We start from the raw sequence: 17,448 nt of genomic DNA, 5'->3' as shown, positions 1-17,448 counted from the left end.
ACAGAGGCTTGAGTTTGCGAATTGACGGTTTATTAAACCAACTTTACACAGGCTACTGTTTGGCCGTAGCCCACGCCAAATAAATGGAAGATAAACCACAAGCCAATCGTGACCTTCTCTTGTGAAGCCCAGACGTAAGAGAGAACAAAGGCTGAACCTGGTCTTAACTTCCAATGCTCCATCCCCCTGCCCAGCCCCCCTCCACGCCACTCCGCCAACCGCCAGGATGCCCGCGTCAGAACATTCCAGGCATTCCCGTGATTGGCAGATAGCAGGTTGATTGACATGTCGGACCCGCGAACACTGGGTACTGGTCAGTACAACACAACCACCTACTAGCCTAACACATAACACATAGCTGTCTGTGCGGGTCGCTACAGTATTCTTTAGATTACTTTTATTTATTTTAAATCGCCCTGGGATATGAGTGATCCTCTTCCGAAGTTTACATTTAAAATGGTTAGGGTAAGGGTAGGATTTAGGGTAGGAACGTCCCAAAGATTTCGTACAGCACTGGTCCCTGCCTGAGTTCCACCGCTCATCGCTCAGTGATGTGCGCAGGCGCCGTTGGGAAGTAATGGCTGTGTTCGAGAGGATTAAAATCGCAATGTATCATGGGTAAATTTTGACTGAATGATCTACAATTAGTGGTGAGTCGTATTTATGATGAAACGTGATTTGTAGATAAGTCAATCGGCAGTCGCTTTCAGTCATTTTGATGCTCTCGAAACGCCAATACTTGCCAATAAGATCCGTGTTGTTGGGTTTCCACTAGATAGCACAGCCACAAAGTTATATCGTAAAAATGTATGAAAACAAAAATGAGCATTTTGGTCTTCATTCAAGGTTAGGTTTAGGCATAAGGTTAACAGCGTGGTTAAAGTTACGGTTAAGGTCAAGTTTAAAATCACATTTTAAGAAGATACATTTTAAGAAGATAAATTGTAGAAATGGGCGGGGTTTATGACTTTGTGGCTGGGGTAACTAGTGACGACTGTGTTGTCATAATCACCCACCCGAGTGGATGCAGGGTGATTCTCCTATTGTACAGAATAGGATAGGGGGAACCATGGCGTACTTGCGAGGCCCGCCATCTAATATCCAACGCACAGAGAATATGAATTGTGCGCGATTTTTGTGCTGAACCAAGATCCTCTATTTTAAAAACACAAAACAGGACCTCGGATTATTTCTACGCGCACCATTTTGATCGAAGCGGTCCATGATGGAGCACATCCGAACGCCAAAGGTTAAGCCAACCCTATATTTTAATTTCCATCCTATTCTTTGAGTATAGTTATTCCTATTCCTAAATGAAACCGCATTTCAGTTGCGTCTTCTAAAGATGTGACAACGTTGCTGATTCGTGCCATCCCCTTTCTCATGTATCCAACGGCCCGTATATTCAGGGTTCCTGAAGATATAAYAATTATATTCTCCGYAATGTATTTTCCTGGTTAAACTGTTACAAAAATTAACACTCAAAAACATAGCTCATATGATGGCATGCCTGTAAATCTTTACATTCGAATTTGCACAATCCGTTTCATTCTTGTCCTGGCTTCTTGATGTTTATTCTAGTCTGCCGCGGGCATTTCTCCACTGTRGATTCTAGTATAAAGGCAATAGGCCTCAATAWGRACACATTGTTACAGAATCCTGYGGTAGGTTACTTMAATTAAACAGTTCTAACATTCCAGAATCTCAGACATTCATATCTACAACGACAACATGTGTAAACATTGAGTTCTATAATAACCTTGTTTTTATGAGAAGATATGCCTCCACCAAGACAGTCAGTCACACACTTCAGTACATTATAGCCTATAGATATGATTACATTCCGTTTTGACCCCATTTATACTCGTGTGTGTRTTTTTGTGTCTGTGGCCCTATAGGTGGAGAATGTCCGYCTGATTGACCGTACGGCCCCTAGGAAAGCCACGGTGGGGACGCTATACCTCTCTGCCACACACACCATCTTYGTGGAGAACAAYCCAGAGACACGCAGAGAGACTTGGGTAGGAGCTAGGAAGTGATACCAGTTGTTTCGACAGACCCCATTCTGACACGAGACCTATCACAAGTCGTCTGGCCTGACACTGTTCTGACACAACMCCCCTATCTACCCTGTGTGTGGCTTCCTTCCTGCCTTCTCAGGAAGATAGTATTGATTTGCTCCGGCACTTTGGAGACTCACCTCAAGTCAATGGACCACATCYAATACATTTCCTCTTTAATGGATATCTCCTTCATACACATGTGAGATTTGTCGGTGTATTTAGGCCTACTGAAGTGAACAGGAGTGGAACCCTTTTCTCAGGGCCGGATTCCCGAACAATGTGGGGGCCCCCCTGAGTCGTGCCCCAGATAGCATAATATCATATGATAGCAACATTTGTAGAATTACAGAAAATCAGCTTCAAAATCTTCTAAATTGTCTCTCAGCCTCATGAAAAAAATTGTAGAATAGCAGGAAATTAGCTTTAAAACTAAAAAACAAATTCTCAGCCTCATGGCATAATGTGAACAAAAGCATGATGAGCTATAAAATAGCAAATTTTCTTCCCAGCCCCATGCCAACAAAGTGTAGAAATGCAGGAAATTTGCTTTAAAACTGCAACATGTTCTCTTATCCTCATAAAAACTATAGTTTAGTAAAAATGTAATTTGTCAGTTATTAAATGCATTTCTTATCATAACACCCAACTAATACTTATGTAATAATGTCTGCTGTCCATTATTGACAGACGACTGCTGCGATTGAGTAATCTGAATGAAAAGTTTAAAAAAACAACAACAAAAAACTTGCCTACCCTTCCACTTCCAGAATTTTTATATTTTCAACTTAGCAATAGATGCCACTGTGACAGCCGGCCCCCTTCCCATTGGCCCTAACCCTTCGATATTTGCAGATCTGAGGGATCTGGATAGGTATCAGCAGTATAGTGGTAGAGCTTCCACCATATTGCCATCCCCTTAMAGATCTGCAAACGTCAAAGGGTTAGTTGTTGCCGAGGGGAAGGGAGCGAATTGGGACCGTCTGTGAGAGTTCTCGGTTGTCGTTGACAGGTGCTCCACAGCATGGTGGCCAGTGTGGAGCGGCCGCCAACCACCCCTTCAGGAAGCCACCTGGTCGTCCACACTAAGAACTTCCAGGTGGTTCAGCTGCTCATCCCCCAGGAGAGGGACGCCATGGATGTCCAGGCCTCGCTCGCACGCCTCTCTCGCCCAGGTGAGAGAGACTATCACCTTTCAGAGCCCATTCACCTGGGTCCTGCTCAGTAGGGAGAAAACTCTTTGAATTGGAATGGAACAAGGAGGTACTGCCAGGAGCATACCACCTGGCCACTGCTGGCTTGCCTCTGAAGTTAAGCAGGGTTGGTCCTGGATGGGAGACCAGATGCTGCTAGAAGTGGTATTGGAGGGCCAGTAGGAGGCACTTTTTCCTCTGGTAAAAAAWWWATAAATATATATACAGTGCATTCGGAAAGTATTCAGACCCCTTGACTTTTTCCACAGTTTGTTACGTTACAGCCTTATTCTAAAATGGATTCAATTATTTTTTCCCTCATCAATCTACACACAATACCCCATAATGACAAAGCGGAAACAGGTTGTGGTAAATTCAATTGATTGGACATGATTTCGAGAGCACACACCTGTCTATATAAGGTCCACAGTTGACAGTGCATGTCAGAGCAAAACCACGCCATGCGGTCTGGGGAAGGTTACCAAAAAGAACACAGTGGTCTCCATCATTCTAAAAATGGAAGAAGTTTGGAACCACCAAGACTCTTCCTAGAGCTGGCCACCCGGCCAAACTGAGCAATCAGGGGAGAAGGGCCTTGGTCAGGGAGGTGAACAAGAACCCTATGGTCACTTTGACAGAGCTCTAGAGTTACTCTGTGGAGATGGGAGAACCTTTCAGAAGGACAACCATCTCTGCAGCACTCCACCAATCAAACCTTAACGGTAGAGTGGCCAGAAAGAAGTCACTCCTCAGTAAAAAGCACATGACAGCCCGCAAGGAATTTGCCAAAAGGCACCTAAAGACTCTTAGACCATGATAAACAAGATTCTCTGGTCTGATGAAACCAAGATTGAACCTTTGGCCTGAATGCCAAGCGTCACATCTGGAGGAAACCTGGCACCATCCCTACGCGAAGCATGGTGGTGGCAGCATCATGCTGTGGGATGTTTTTCAGCGGCAGGGACTGGAAGACTAGTCAGGATTGAGGGAATGATGAACGGAACAAAGTACAGAGATCTTGATGAAAACCTTCTCCAGAGCGCTCAGGACCTCAGACTGGGCTGAAGGTTCACCTTCCAACAGGACCCTAAGCACAAAGCCAAAACGATGCAGGAGTGGCTTCGGGACAAGTCTGTAATATCCTTGAGTGGCCCAGCCAGAGCCCGGACTTGAACCCGATCAAACATCTCTAGAGAGACCTGAAAATAGCTGTGCAGCGACGCTCCCCATCTAACCTGACAAATCTTGAGAGGATTTGTAGTGAAGAATGGGAGAAACTCCCAAATACAGTTTTGCCAAGCTTGTAGCGTCATACCCAAGAAGACTCGATGCTGTAATCGCTGCCAAAGGTGCTTCAACAAAGTACTAAGTAAATGGTCTGTATACTTATGTAAATGATGTATTTCAGTTTTTTATTTTTAATACATATGCAAACATTTCTAAAAACATGTTTTTGCTTTGTCATTTTGGAGTATATGTGTGTGTGTAGATTAATGAGGGAAAAATACAATTGAATCCATTTTAGAATAAGGCTGTAACGTAACAAAATATGGAAAAAGTCAAGGGGTCTGAATACTTTTCGAATGCACTGTATATATAAAAAAACATATTTTATCCCAATGCCCCAGGGACATTGCCCTGTTTATGGTGCCGTCTTTCGGATGGGACGTTAAACGGGAGTCCTTACTCTATGGTCACTAAAGATCCCATGACACTTATCGTACGATYAGTGTCATGGCTAAATTCCCAATCTGGCCCTCATGCTACCTGGGGCGGCAGGTAGTCTAGTGGTTAGAGCGTTGGACTAGTAACTGAAAGGTTGCAAGATTGAATCCCTGAGCTGACAAGGTAAAAATCTGTCGTTCTGCCCCGGAACAACCCACTGTTCCTAGGCTGTCATTGAACATAAGAATTTGTTCTTAACTGACTTGCCTCGTTACATAAATACCATCATGGCCACCTAATCATTCCCAGCTTCCAATTGGCTCATTCATCCCCTGTAATCATCCCCCAGGTCGATGCTGTTCTTCTCAGTCAACTTACCTGGTAAAATAAAAAAAACATACTACCTGAATTGTTGTTTTAACAGCAGAGAGTGTAGATTGGTACATAAGAGTGCAGCGGTCAGGATGCTCTTGGATCAGTTTGCCCTGCTGATCACGACCCTGGGCTTCGTGTGTTCAGGAGGGTGTACTGTACGTTTTCAGGGTTAGGTTCACCTCTCAAAGGTTATGGGCATAAGGGGAGTTGGACCAGTGGCCCAGTAACAGCAGTAACAGCTGTTTGTTGTCTATATCTGCGGTACTGCAAGAAACCCTGTCCCCAGTGGGATAGTAACGTTGATGAAATGGGGTTCTGTCCTTCTGTTTGAATGACTCACTTGTTCAATGGATGCCGATGGCAGTGACCTGTTTCTGTGACTTCCGTTAAACTGTACTGAAACAGTCCAGGCTGCCAATACATTTATTGTGTAGCGGTTAAATGATTCTGAATCATTTATTGGGTAGTGGTTAAATGAATCTGAATCGTTTATTGTGCAGTGGTTAAATGAATATGAATCATAGTAGGATCCTTTGATAGTCTGCTGTATTGTTTCTCTGTTGTCCACAAGAGATTTACTGTGAGCTCTACTGCTTGTCCTTCCATACGATCCCAACATGATTAATGATCAAATATGATCATGTTCTATCTGTTTTGCCCAGAGAAATATAGCGACTCTACTGCTTGTCCATCAATCCCAACCGCAACAAGGAGGAGAGGAGGAGTCCTGGAGTTTCCTAGACCTGCAGGCAGACTACAGACGCATGGCGTGCCCAACAACCTCTGGTCAGCACGCCAGCCAACAGCGAGTACAGGGTTAGTAGTATTACAGTCCTCTTCTGATTTTAACCACCATAGTCCTAATCAGATAGTGAGTACAGGGTTAGTAGTATTACAGTCCTCTCTGATTTTAACCTCCATAGTCCTAATCAGATAGTGAGCACAGGGCTAGTAGTATTACAGTCCTCTTCTGATTTTAACCACTATAGCCTAATCAGATAGTAGCACAGGGTTAGTAGTATTACAGTCTTCTTCTGATTTATATAGTGAGTACAGGGTTAGTACAGTCCTTTTGATTTTATAGTGAGTACAGGGTTAGTAACTTCTTCTGATTTTATAGGAGTATATGTTAGTACAGTCCTCTTGATTTATAGTGAGTACAGGTTAGTACAGTCCTTTCTGATTATAGTGAGTACAGGGTTAGTACAGTCCTCTTCTGATTTTATAGTGATACAGGGTTAGTACAGTCCTCTTCTGATTTAACCACTAGTCCTAATCAGAGGTGAGTACAGGGTTAGTACAGTCCTCTTTTGATTTTATAGTTAGTACAGTCCTCTTCTGATTTAACCACCATAGTCCTAATCAGATAGTGAGTACAGGGTTAGTAGTATTACAGTCCTCTTCTGATTTTAACCTCCATATTCCTAATCAGATAGTGAGGACAGGGCTAGTAGTATTACAGTCCTCTTCTGATTTTAACCACTATAGTCCTAATCAGATAGTGAGTACAGGGTTAGTAGTATTACAGTCCTCTTCTGATTTTAACCTCCATAGTCCTAATCAGATATGAGTACAGGGTTAGTAGTATTACAGTCCTCTTCTGATTTAACCACCATAGCCTAATCAGATAGTGAGTACAGGGTTAGTACAGTCCTCTTCTGATTTTAACCCCTATAGTCCTAATCAGATAGCGATACAGGGTTAGTAGTATTACAGTCCTCTTCTGATTTTAACCTCCATAGTCCTAATCAGATAGTGAGTACAGGGCTAGTAGTATTACAGTCCTCTTCTGATTTTAACCACTATAGTCCTAATCAGATAGTGCACAGGGTTAGTAGTATTACAGTCTTCTTCTGATTTTATAGTGAGTACAGGTTAGTACAGTCTCCTTTTATTTATAGTGAGTACAGGGTTAGTACAGTCTTCTTCTGATTTTATAGTGAGTACTATGTAGTACAGTCCTCTTGATTTTATAGTGAGTACAGTTACAGCTCTTCTGATTTATAGTGAGTACAGGTTAGTACAGTCCTCTTCTGATTTTATAGTGAGTACAGGGTTAGTACAGTCCTCTTGATTTTAACCACTAGTCCTAATCAGATGGTGAGTACAGGGTAGTACAGTCCTCTTTTGATTTTATAGTTAGTACAGCCTCTTCTGATTTAACCTCTATAGTCTAATCAGATAGTGAGTACAGGTAGTACCGTCCTCTTCTGATTTTAACACTATAGTCCTAATCAGATGTGAGTACAGGGTTATGTATTACAGTCCTCTTCTGATTTTAACACTAGCTTAATCAGATAGTGAGTACAGGTTGAGTACAGTCCTCTTCTGATTTTAACCTCTATAGTCCTAATCAGATAGTGAGACAGGGTTAGTAGTATTACAGCCTCTTCTGATTTTAACCACATAGTCCTAATCAGATAGTGAGACAGGGTTATAGTATTTACAGTCCTCTTCTGATTTTAACCCTATAGTCCTAATCAGATAGTGAGACAGGGTTAGTAGTATTACAGTCCTCTTCTGATTTTAACCACTATAGTCCTAATCAGATAGTGAGACAGGTAGTACAGTCCTCTTTGATTTTAACCCTATAGTCCTAATCAGATAGTGAGTACAGGGGTAGTAGTATTACAGTCCTCTTCGATTTTAACCTCTATAGTCCTAATCAGATAGTGAGACAGGTTAGTAGTATTACAGTCCTCTTCTGATTTTAACCCATAGTCCTAATCAGATAGTGAGTACAGGGTTAGTACAGGCCTCTTCTGATTTTAACCACTATAGTCCTAATCAGATAGTGAGTACAGGGTTAGTAGTATTTACAGTCCTCTTCTGATTTTAACCACTATAGTCCTAATCAGATAGTGAGTACAGGGTTAGTACAGTCCTCTTCTGATTTTAACCACTATAGTCTAATCAGATAGTGAGTACAGGGTTAGTAGTTTACAGTCCTCTTCTGATTTAACCTCTATAGTCCTAATCAGATAGTGAGACAGGGTTAGTACAGTCCTCTTCTGATTTTAACCTCTTATAGTCCTTAATCAGATAGTGAGTACAGGGTTAGTAGTATTACAGTCCTCTTCTGATTTTAACCACTATAGTCCTAATCAGATAGTGAGTACAGGGTTAGTAGTATTACAGTCCTCTTCTGATTTAACCTCTATAGTCCTAATCAGATAGTGAGACAGGGTTAGTACAGTCCTCTTCTGATTAACCTCTATAGTCCTAATCAGATAGTGAGTACAGGTTAGTAGTATTACAGTCCTCTTTCTGATTTTAACCACTATAGTCCTAATCAGATAGTGAGTACAGGGTTAGTACAGGCCTCTTCTGATTTTAACCACTATAGTCCTAATCAGATAGTGAGTACAGGTTAGTAACAGTCCTCTGTTGATTTAACCTCTATAGTCCTAATCAGATAGTGAGCACAGGGTTAGTAGTATTACAGTCCTCTTCTGAATTTAACCACTATAGTCCTAATCAGATAGTGAGCACAGGGTTAGTAGTATTACAGTCCTCTTCTGATTTTAACCCTATAGTCCTAATCAGATAGTGAGCACAGGGTTAGTGTATTACAGTCCTCTTCTGATTTTAACCACTATAGTCCTAATCAGATAGTGAGCACAGGGTTAGTACAGTCCTCTGTTGATTTTAACCTCTATAGTCCTAATCAGATAGTGAGTACAGGGTTAGTAGTATTACAGTCCTCTTCTGATTTTAACCTCTATAGTCCTAATCAGATAGTGAGCACAGGGTTAGTAGTATTACAGTCCTCTTCTGATTTTAACCACTAGTCCTAATCAGATAGTGAGTACAGGGTTAGTACAGTCCTCTTCTGATTTTAACCACTATAGTCCTAATCAGATAGTGAGTACAGGGTAGTAGTATTACAGTCCTCTTCTGATTTTAAACACTATATCCTAATCAGATAGTGAGTACAGGGTTAGTACAGTCCTCTTCTGATTTTAACCACTATAGTCCTAATCAGATAGTGAGTACAGGGTTAGTAGTATTACAGTCCTCTTCTGATTTTAACCTCTATAGTCCTAATCAGATAGTGAGCACAGGGTTAGTACAGTCCTCTTCTGATTTTAACCTCTATAGTCCTAATCAGATAGTGAGTACAGGGTTAGTAGTATTACAGTCCTCTTCTGATTTTAACCACTATAGTCCTACAGCATAGTGAGTACAGGGTTAGTAGTATTACAGTCCTCTTCTGATTTTAACCTCTATAGTCCTAATCAGATAGTGAGCACAGGGTTAGTACAGTCCTCTTCTGATTTTAACCTCTATAGTCCTAATCAGATAGTGAGTACAGGTTAGTAGTATTACAGTCCTCTTCTGATTTTAACCACTATAGTCCTAATCAGATAGTGAGTACAGGGTTAGTACAGTCCTCTTCTGATTTTAACCACTATAGTCCTAATCAGATAGTGAGTACAGGTTAGAACAGTCCTCTGTTGATTTTCTGGTTTTGATAGAGTATTGAGTTATAGTCCTGATGTTGAGTACTGGGTTTGTTCAGTCTGGGTCTGATATTGACTATTGGGTTAGTTGCAGGGTTGGAACTGAAATAATTTCCAATCGTTTCGTTCTGAACAGAATACAATATTTTTTTGTTTCATTCCACTGTTCCGGCCAGCAAAATAAAGTTCTGAACAGGTTCCAAGCCAAATAAAGAACCAGTTTATATCACCTTTGTGTTCCTTTTTTAACCTGTGAAATCAACAGTTTTTAAGTTAGCTCATAAAATTACTTCGCCAATCAGTGTGGATAGAGCAGGCAAGCTAGTTGTTTACATGCATGATGGACAGACAAGTGTAGCCTATGCGCAACATGCGACTGAAATTTTGCGGGTGGGAGAGAGCAAGAGGGTTGTGGAGGCTTGAAGCGAAGTTATGACATGCATTAACTGAATTATCCACAGAATATACCTAGGAGGAGCAGCTTCTATGGAGGAACTTTGAATGTCCTTTGCGCTAGCTTGCTAACAAGCTTGTGTGTGCAGAGTGGCCCCAGAATTATAAAACACATCTTACTATGTTGTAGTTATAAATCCAACGTGACAACTAACCCTAAATTATCAGCATTGAAAAGGTCATCCATTCTTCTCTAGCCAATTAAAATCTCTCTTCCCATCTTCTGAATCAAGCTTGTAACGTCAGTACAGTAGCCTGTGCTCGGAGGGGGGAGTTAGCCAAACAAGCACACGCAAATATTTTCAGTTTGCAGGCAGACACTGGACTACGTTTGAGTGACAGAGTAAGGGCTTTGCATAGGCGTTTTGTTGTGGGACTAGAAAGAAGAGAAAAAAATGCCTGGAAACGTAAAGAACGTTATTAACCGGTTCTGTTCCGGAAAAAATTGGGTTCATTTTTTCTAGGTTCCATTCTGTTCCTTGACATTTTGCCTTTTCCGGTTTTCGTTCTGTCAACCGGTTCCAACCACTGGTTAGTAGTATAGTCCTCCTCTAAATACTTTCCTCTCTGTCTGCAGGTGTGTGATACGTACCCATCAGAGCTGTTTGTGCCAAAGTCGGCCACACCTCCAGTCATCGTGGGAGCTCTAAGTTCCGGAGCCGAGGGCGTTTACCCGTCCTGACGTACTTCCACCAGGATACCCTAGTGAGTGGCGGGCATACTATCTGGGTCAATGTGTGGGTTGACTCTGGGAACAGTTGTTTTATGTTTATTTAATTTAGGTGATTCGTCATGTTTAATTCTTATGCCTGAACCAGTCATGGGTCTGAATATTGTGTTTTCTGTTTAAAAATTTCAAATGACTTTCATGACTGTTTAAATGTGGGCTTTTGCTTGGCTTGCCAAGACACACGCAGGATACTAGCACTGTATGAGTAGTGTTAAACACCACCTCTTGCTCTGAGCTGAATGTCATCACCAGTCACTTCAGCGTCTGACCCCTTCTCTCCCAGGCTGCTATCTGCCGCTGCAGTCAGCCCCTGTCCGCTGTCAGCGCTCGCTCCCAGGAGATGAACAAATGCTGGAGGCCATCATGAAGTCCAACCCGAGCAGCGACTACATCACGTGGTGGACACCAGGCCAAAGGTCAGAGGTCACCATAGATAGACTCTGGGGTCAGGAAGTGTTGATATACTGTAAGGTCAATGGGGTAATGGTACATGAATGGCGCTTCGTTTTCCTTGAAGCCTCCTTGACTTGGTGGACATCTGATCCATCCACCGCCACATGCTGGCTCTCAGACTGTAGTCTCTCTCCAGGCTTTATCGATTTAAAGCTGAATATCAATGGGCGGCAGGTAGCCTAGCGGTCAAGAGTGTTGGCCAGTAACCGAAAGGCCGCTGGTGTGAATCCACAAGACAACTAGTGAAAAATCTGTTGATGTCCCCTGAGCGAGACACTTAACCCTAATGGCTCCTGAAGTCGCTCTCGATTGCTTTTAAAAGACTAAAGTTAACACGTAATGATGTCGTCAACAGTACGTATTTGACTGTATTGTGATATAATGATTATCATCTCTCTCCAGTTGAATGCGATGGCCAACCGGGCGGCTGGAAAAGGCTATGAGAACGAGGACCACTACACCAACATCAAACTRCAGTTCATCGGCATCGAGAACATCCACGTGATGAGGAACAGCCAGCAGAAGATMATTGACGGTAATGAGTTCCTCTTTCTCTTCCAACCACGGCCAACGTTCTACTGAACGTCAGTCAGTATTCCTACTCAGTTCATGCACATAGTTGTCAGGTTCATGCATTCCTTTGGGTTGGMTTGTGAATGTCCCACATTGTTTGTGTGTATGCATGACTGACTGCCCTCTCTTCCTGTGTTGACCCTATAGTGGGTGAACTCAAGACTCCCTCCATGGGCGACTTCCTGTTTGGGCTGGAGAGCTCCGGTTGGCTGAAGCACATCAAAGCCGTGCTGGACGCAGGCGTCTTCATCGCCAAGGTGATACACACTGGGCAGGGCGCACGAGCACGCACACACACACACGCACAATGGGTATCAATTTCAATAATGTCATACTGTGATGTGTGTGTAGGCAGTTGCGGAGGAGGGTATCAGTGTGGTGGTCCACTGTTCGGACGGTTGGGACAGGACGGCCCAGGCCTGCTCTGTAGCCAGTGTTCTCCTGGAGCCTTACTACAGGACTATGAAGGGACTCATGGTAAGGCTTTAGCTTCCGTTCATCACACACTATCTACAGTCTAAATCAGGGCACATACAGACTCTCTTCTACTGTGATCCAATCCAGAGATATATTTAGCACACGTGRGGCCAGTTGTCTGGACCGTGGCGTCTCCATGAAGTATGTGCTTTAGTCCAGGACTAGACATCATCTTGGTCTGGGAAACTGGCCCGTCGGGTGCAAGACTGACTTAATCTCTTCTTCCTGTCTTTTAGCTGCTAATCGAGAGGGACTGGGTGTCGTTCGGTCACAAGTTTTCACACAGGTCAGTCCGTCCCACATGTTTGTCTAAGAACCCAACTCCTAACTCTACCGTTTGGTAGAATGAAGCTGCAGTGCCATGTATTTTACCTTCTCAAGTAGAGTCCTTCATCAGAACGAGAAGTGCATTTGTCACAGACATCATACAGCATGTTCGACCTACGCACCGGCGGAAATGTGTCCGCGTGTCCGCCATGTGTGCTGCACTCAGGTCAGATCATAACCCCTGTGAAATTCAGCCGCTTTAGCAGCGACTGGCCGTCTCGGATTTCAGTTAGGATTGGTGAAGTAGAGTTATTCCACATCTTTGAGGTGTTCCACTCCAGTCTGTGCATGTTCTCTTATCAGCTGAAGCCATTGGCTAGATTAAAAAGGTAACAGACCTTGATGCAGTTGCCTAGAGGCATTACTGTTTAACCACTGGGTTTTAAAATTGCCATGACAACGCCCCGGGATGACCTATTAGTTCTGTGGTGGAAATTCAACACCAGGACACCTGAAGCCAATCTTTAAATGAATCACTCTTCATTACAGCAAGCTGGAGAGGTTACAACAAACTGCACACCGTACAGGTCTATCAGACGCTCCGCTGGGGCGGTCCAGCAGTTGTCTTATATACGGCTATACACAGACAAGTTATATTTGCATATTTAGCATAATTCATTCATCACTACCGGTGGCTCGCCCATGTGACTGAGCAATACCTCACGAGGCTCTCTGTCTCTGAGATACCTCGGTTGTTCCCATAGCAATATTCTGGACATACTGTCAAGTTGAGGAACAGTGATAGTGAGGATTCCTCCATACACGATCAGTCAGTCACCTGCGTGAACCTTTCTAATTAGTTATTAGAACGTAGCATTGAGTCGATACGTAACACTTCCCTCACAGTTCTTTAAATCTGCTTAAAAGGGGCAATCAGCAGTGGCGAAAATAGAGGCTTCTTTTTACTCCAACGTTTGTAGTCAAAGAAAATGTAAACAAACACTATATAGCCTCAAAACACGGTTAAAACATATAATTTGTTATTTTGGACGGTCAATCCTTGCATCCATAGCTCTGTTTATGAATTGAGGGGCAGGGAGACCACTTCGTTATTGTTTCTACCTGATTGCCACTTTAAACTCCTAATGAAAGTGTTTAAGCCGCAGTCTTTCCTTCTCTGCAGGTACAACCATCTGGAAGGTGATTCTAAGGAGGTGTCCCCGGTGATAGACCAGTTCCTGGAGTGTGTGTGGCAGCTGTCAGAGCAGTTCCCCTGTGCCTTTGAGTTCAACGAGCGCTTCCTGGTCCAGCTGCACAGACACGTCTACTCCTGCCAGTACGGCAACTTCCTGGGCAACAGCCAGAAGGAGAGGAGGGACATGGGGTGAGACTGAGGGCGCCAATGTGACAGAGGTAGTTCAGTGAACCGTGCTTGTGTTACACGAATAACCTTGCCTGAGGCGTGAATACTTGTTAGCTCAGCGGGCTAACAACCTTGTGGTTCATAAGGCCGCTACAATCCCATTTCATGCAGGTCTCTGCCTTTCTTACAGCAAGCTCTTCTGTACTGTAACCCCTCTCAGTTATCACATCTGGTGTGGTTTTCTCCAACGTTGGCCAGGTTGCGTGAGAGGACTCACTCCCTGTGGCACCAGCTGTGGAAGGACAGGGCACAGTACGCCAACCCCTTGTACAGGGCTGACCACACCCAGACTCAGGGGATGCTACGGCCAAACACCACCCCCTACTGCTTCAAGTGAGTTACTGCACCCTCTCAGTAGACTCACTGGGAAAACAAGAGTGAAAAAGCTAGAAGGTCTGGGACACTGAATGTTTTTTATTGACTTTGTGTCTTGGGTACATCTGAGACAAAGGGTTGTGGGTTAAACCCTAAAATCCATCAGATGGTAGCCTGTTGTAGAAAGCACTTTACTTTATAGTACAGTTTAGATCCAGAGGGTTTGTTCAATAGTTGTTGTATGGTTTAGATCCAGAGGGTTTGTTCAATAGTTGTAGTACGGTTTAGAGCCAGAGGGTTTGTTCAATAGTTGTAGTATGGTTTAGATCCAGAGGGTTTGTTCAATAGTTGTAGTATGTTTAGAGCCAGAGGGGTTGTTCAATAGTTGTAGTACGGTTTAGATCCAGAGGGTTTGTCAATAGTTGTTAGCGGTTTAGCAGAGGGTTTGTTCAATAGTTGTAGTATGGTTTAGATCCAGAGGGTTTGTTCAATAGTTGTAGTACGGTTTAGATCCAGAGGGTTTGTTCAATAGTTTAGTACGGTGTATTCTTGTTCTCCGTGGAAGGGCATGTATAACCGTGTGGAGAAGAGCGCGCCCCCACGCCAGACGCCCACCGACTTACTGACAGCCGTCAGGGAGGAGACTCAGCAGCTGGAGGAGGAGCTGACCAATCACCAGGAGGTAGCACCGGGAGGGACGGCCAACCCGGGCACCAAACAAGGCATACAGACACGCTCGCGTAACGCTCCCAATGAACGCTGCCCTTTAAGGCCAATTTAAGTTTTTAGCAATGTATTATTATCATTATGAATTACTATTAACTAGTTTATGCTGTTTTAACAACTATATTGTTGGGTTTTTACAGGGGAGGGGGCAAACACCAAGATAAGTTGAAGAAAATGTGTCTCAGAGGGGCGTTCAACAGGAGGGTTTCCGTTACATGTACAGTAGTCTGCTAGTAGTCTATAGACATAGTYATTCATTCATATTCTATCCCAGACTTACTGGTAACACTTGTCTTTTCATCTGTCCATCTTCCAGAGGATTGCAGCCCTGACGAAGGGGGATCAAACTAAGGGTAATGCGGGTCAGAGGAAGACCAACAAAGTGTGTGAGGAAGAATGCAGGCCAGGTGGGCTGGCTCCTCCCACTGGAGATGGCCCCTTCACTAGCCCCACTCAGGACTATTTCCCCTCCCAGGGGGGGCCCCCGGGCCCAGCTATGACCCTGCTCTTGGGGCCCTCTAAGGGCCCTGGCCCCGACGACCTCTCCTCGGCTTGCAGCGACATGGAATCAGGCGTGGCCGACCTCAGCAGCCCCGACGACAGTAAGGACCCCGACGAGGCCGTCTACTGCACGGCCTGAGCAAAAATGGCGATCAATGAGGGGCTTGTCGGAGGGGGGTTGCCTTGACAATTGAATATCACAGAGGTCTCTGTTTTGACGGGGCCAATTGGACTGGATTTGACTTGTGATCCTTTTGTTCTGTTTTCTGTGTAGTTAGTATCTGAGCACAACGTGAGCACCTGCCGGGTATTGTGGTAACACTGGGTAGCTGTAGTGGATGTTTGAACCCCATACTAGTGTAAAATGTGAACAAAAATATTCCAGGACCAAACGTTTACAGCAAAGGCAAAATACTGGTGTGTGTGCAATATTTTGTCTTAAGCTATTAGGTTGAGTTACAATGTACTGTACAACATTTTAAAACAGAAAAAAACAATGTACATTTGTTTGTACTTTCCTTCAGACCAATGCATTACATTGGTCGCACCAAGTAGGACTACCCCTCTGAAATCTATTTGTCCATTCTGAAGTCTGAACAAGCATATAGGCTACAATGTTTCCCAGTGGTATATCATGGTTGTGATCAGGAGGCAAAAAAACCTTCAGAAAACTATTGACCGTTTCACCTCATTCTGCACTTATGAACACGACCCAGATAACACTGTCAAACATGGCACATGTTCTTGGAACATTTATCACCACCCAATCTAGTTGTTTACTGTCTCGTTCCAATAACCTGCCTTCTCACACAAATGAAGAACCACTGCACTTCTCAACTAGCCTGGATGAACAGAAATGTCGAATGTCTGCGTGCCATGACTAGGCTTTTATTTGCTCTTGAAATGAAGTGAAAGTTGCTGCTTATAGTAATGAATCGAGAGACGTACTCTTTCCTTTGGAAAGCCCATTGAACGGCGGTAACCTTTTCAGATGGTTATTCCCACTGCGGTGTATATTTAACTGTGTATACGAGTGCATTCACTAGCGCTGTAGTATGAACACATAGGACACATTAGAAATGTTTCAACACCAGAGCACCACTTAGAATGCATGGCCAACACAGTGGTTCAATCTGAATGGATGTGGATTTGGATCTCAAATCTCTTTGTGATAGGTAGCATCAGTTAGCCTGTGTGCCATTCTGTTTCTGTCCCCTTGCCAACTGCCTACAGACGGGTTAGCTGACAGCAGCACCAAAAGATGTGTGTGCGCTTCAAAGGGCAGAAAGCCGTGTGTTATGGTTCTGGATGCCAGATCACTAGCAACTATGACAAACTGACATTGGGGGGATCCTAGGTGGCTCGTTTCATCTTGTTCTTGAGACCATGTCTTGTTTTGATCTATGCTAGCTAGCTAACCAACAACTGTAACAATCTATTTGAGAGACAAGTACTCATTGTGGAACTTTATTATTTTTTCAATAAACATTGGAGACTAAATATAGTTTACATGTTGTCAACATCTAAGCCAACCACATCCGTTTTGCCCCCTAGTTGCACACGCGTCGGTTTGTTTGCTAAACAACCAACCCGTATGTGGAATTGTCATGGCTTGACAATGGCTACATCCAATGGAGAATCCTTTCCACTGTCGTGTTTATTGTTCACTGTATAAGTTGTTGTAAATGACCTGAAATAAACTATTCACTGTCAAAGGGAAATTACATGTGATGTGCTGGTTTAAAGCGCGTTCTTTTACAGAACGGAATAGACT

General features: G+C 43.6%; 1 pseudogene; it reads left to right on the top strand.

Annotated features, from left to right (window-relative positions):
* Positions 1 to 656: 656 nt before the first annotated feature.
* Positions 657 to 17,405, top strand: LOC112070809 (phosphatidylinositol-3-phosphate phosphatase MTMR7-like; annotated as a pseudogene).
* The last annotated feature ends 43 nt before the right edge of the window (positions 17,406 to 17,448 follow it).

The sequence above is a fragment of the Salvelinus sp. IW2-2015 genome, unplaced genomic scaffold, assembly GCF_002910315.2.
Source record: "Salvelinus sp. IW2-2015 unplaced genomic scaffold, ASM291031v2 Un_scaffold1429, whole genome shotgun sequence".
Classification (NCBI taxonomy): domain Eukaryota; kingdom Metazoa; phylum Chordata; class Actinopteri; order Salmoniformes; family Salmonidae; genus Salvelinus; species Salvelinus sp. IW2-2015.
Note: the sequence above shows the minus strand (reverse complement) of the source record. Positions and strands in the feature narration are given on the sequence as shown.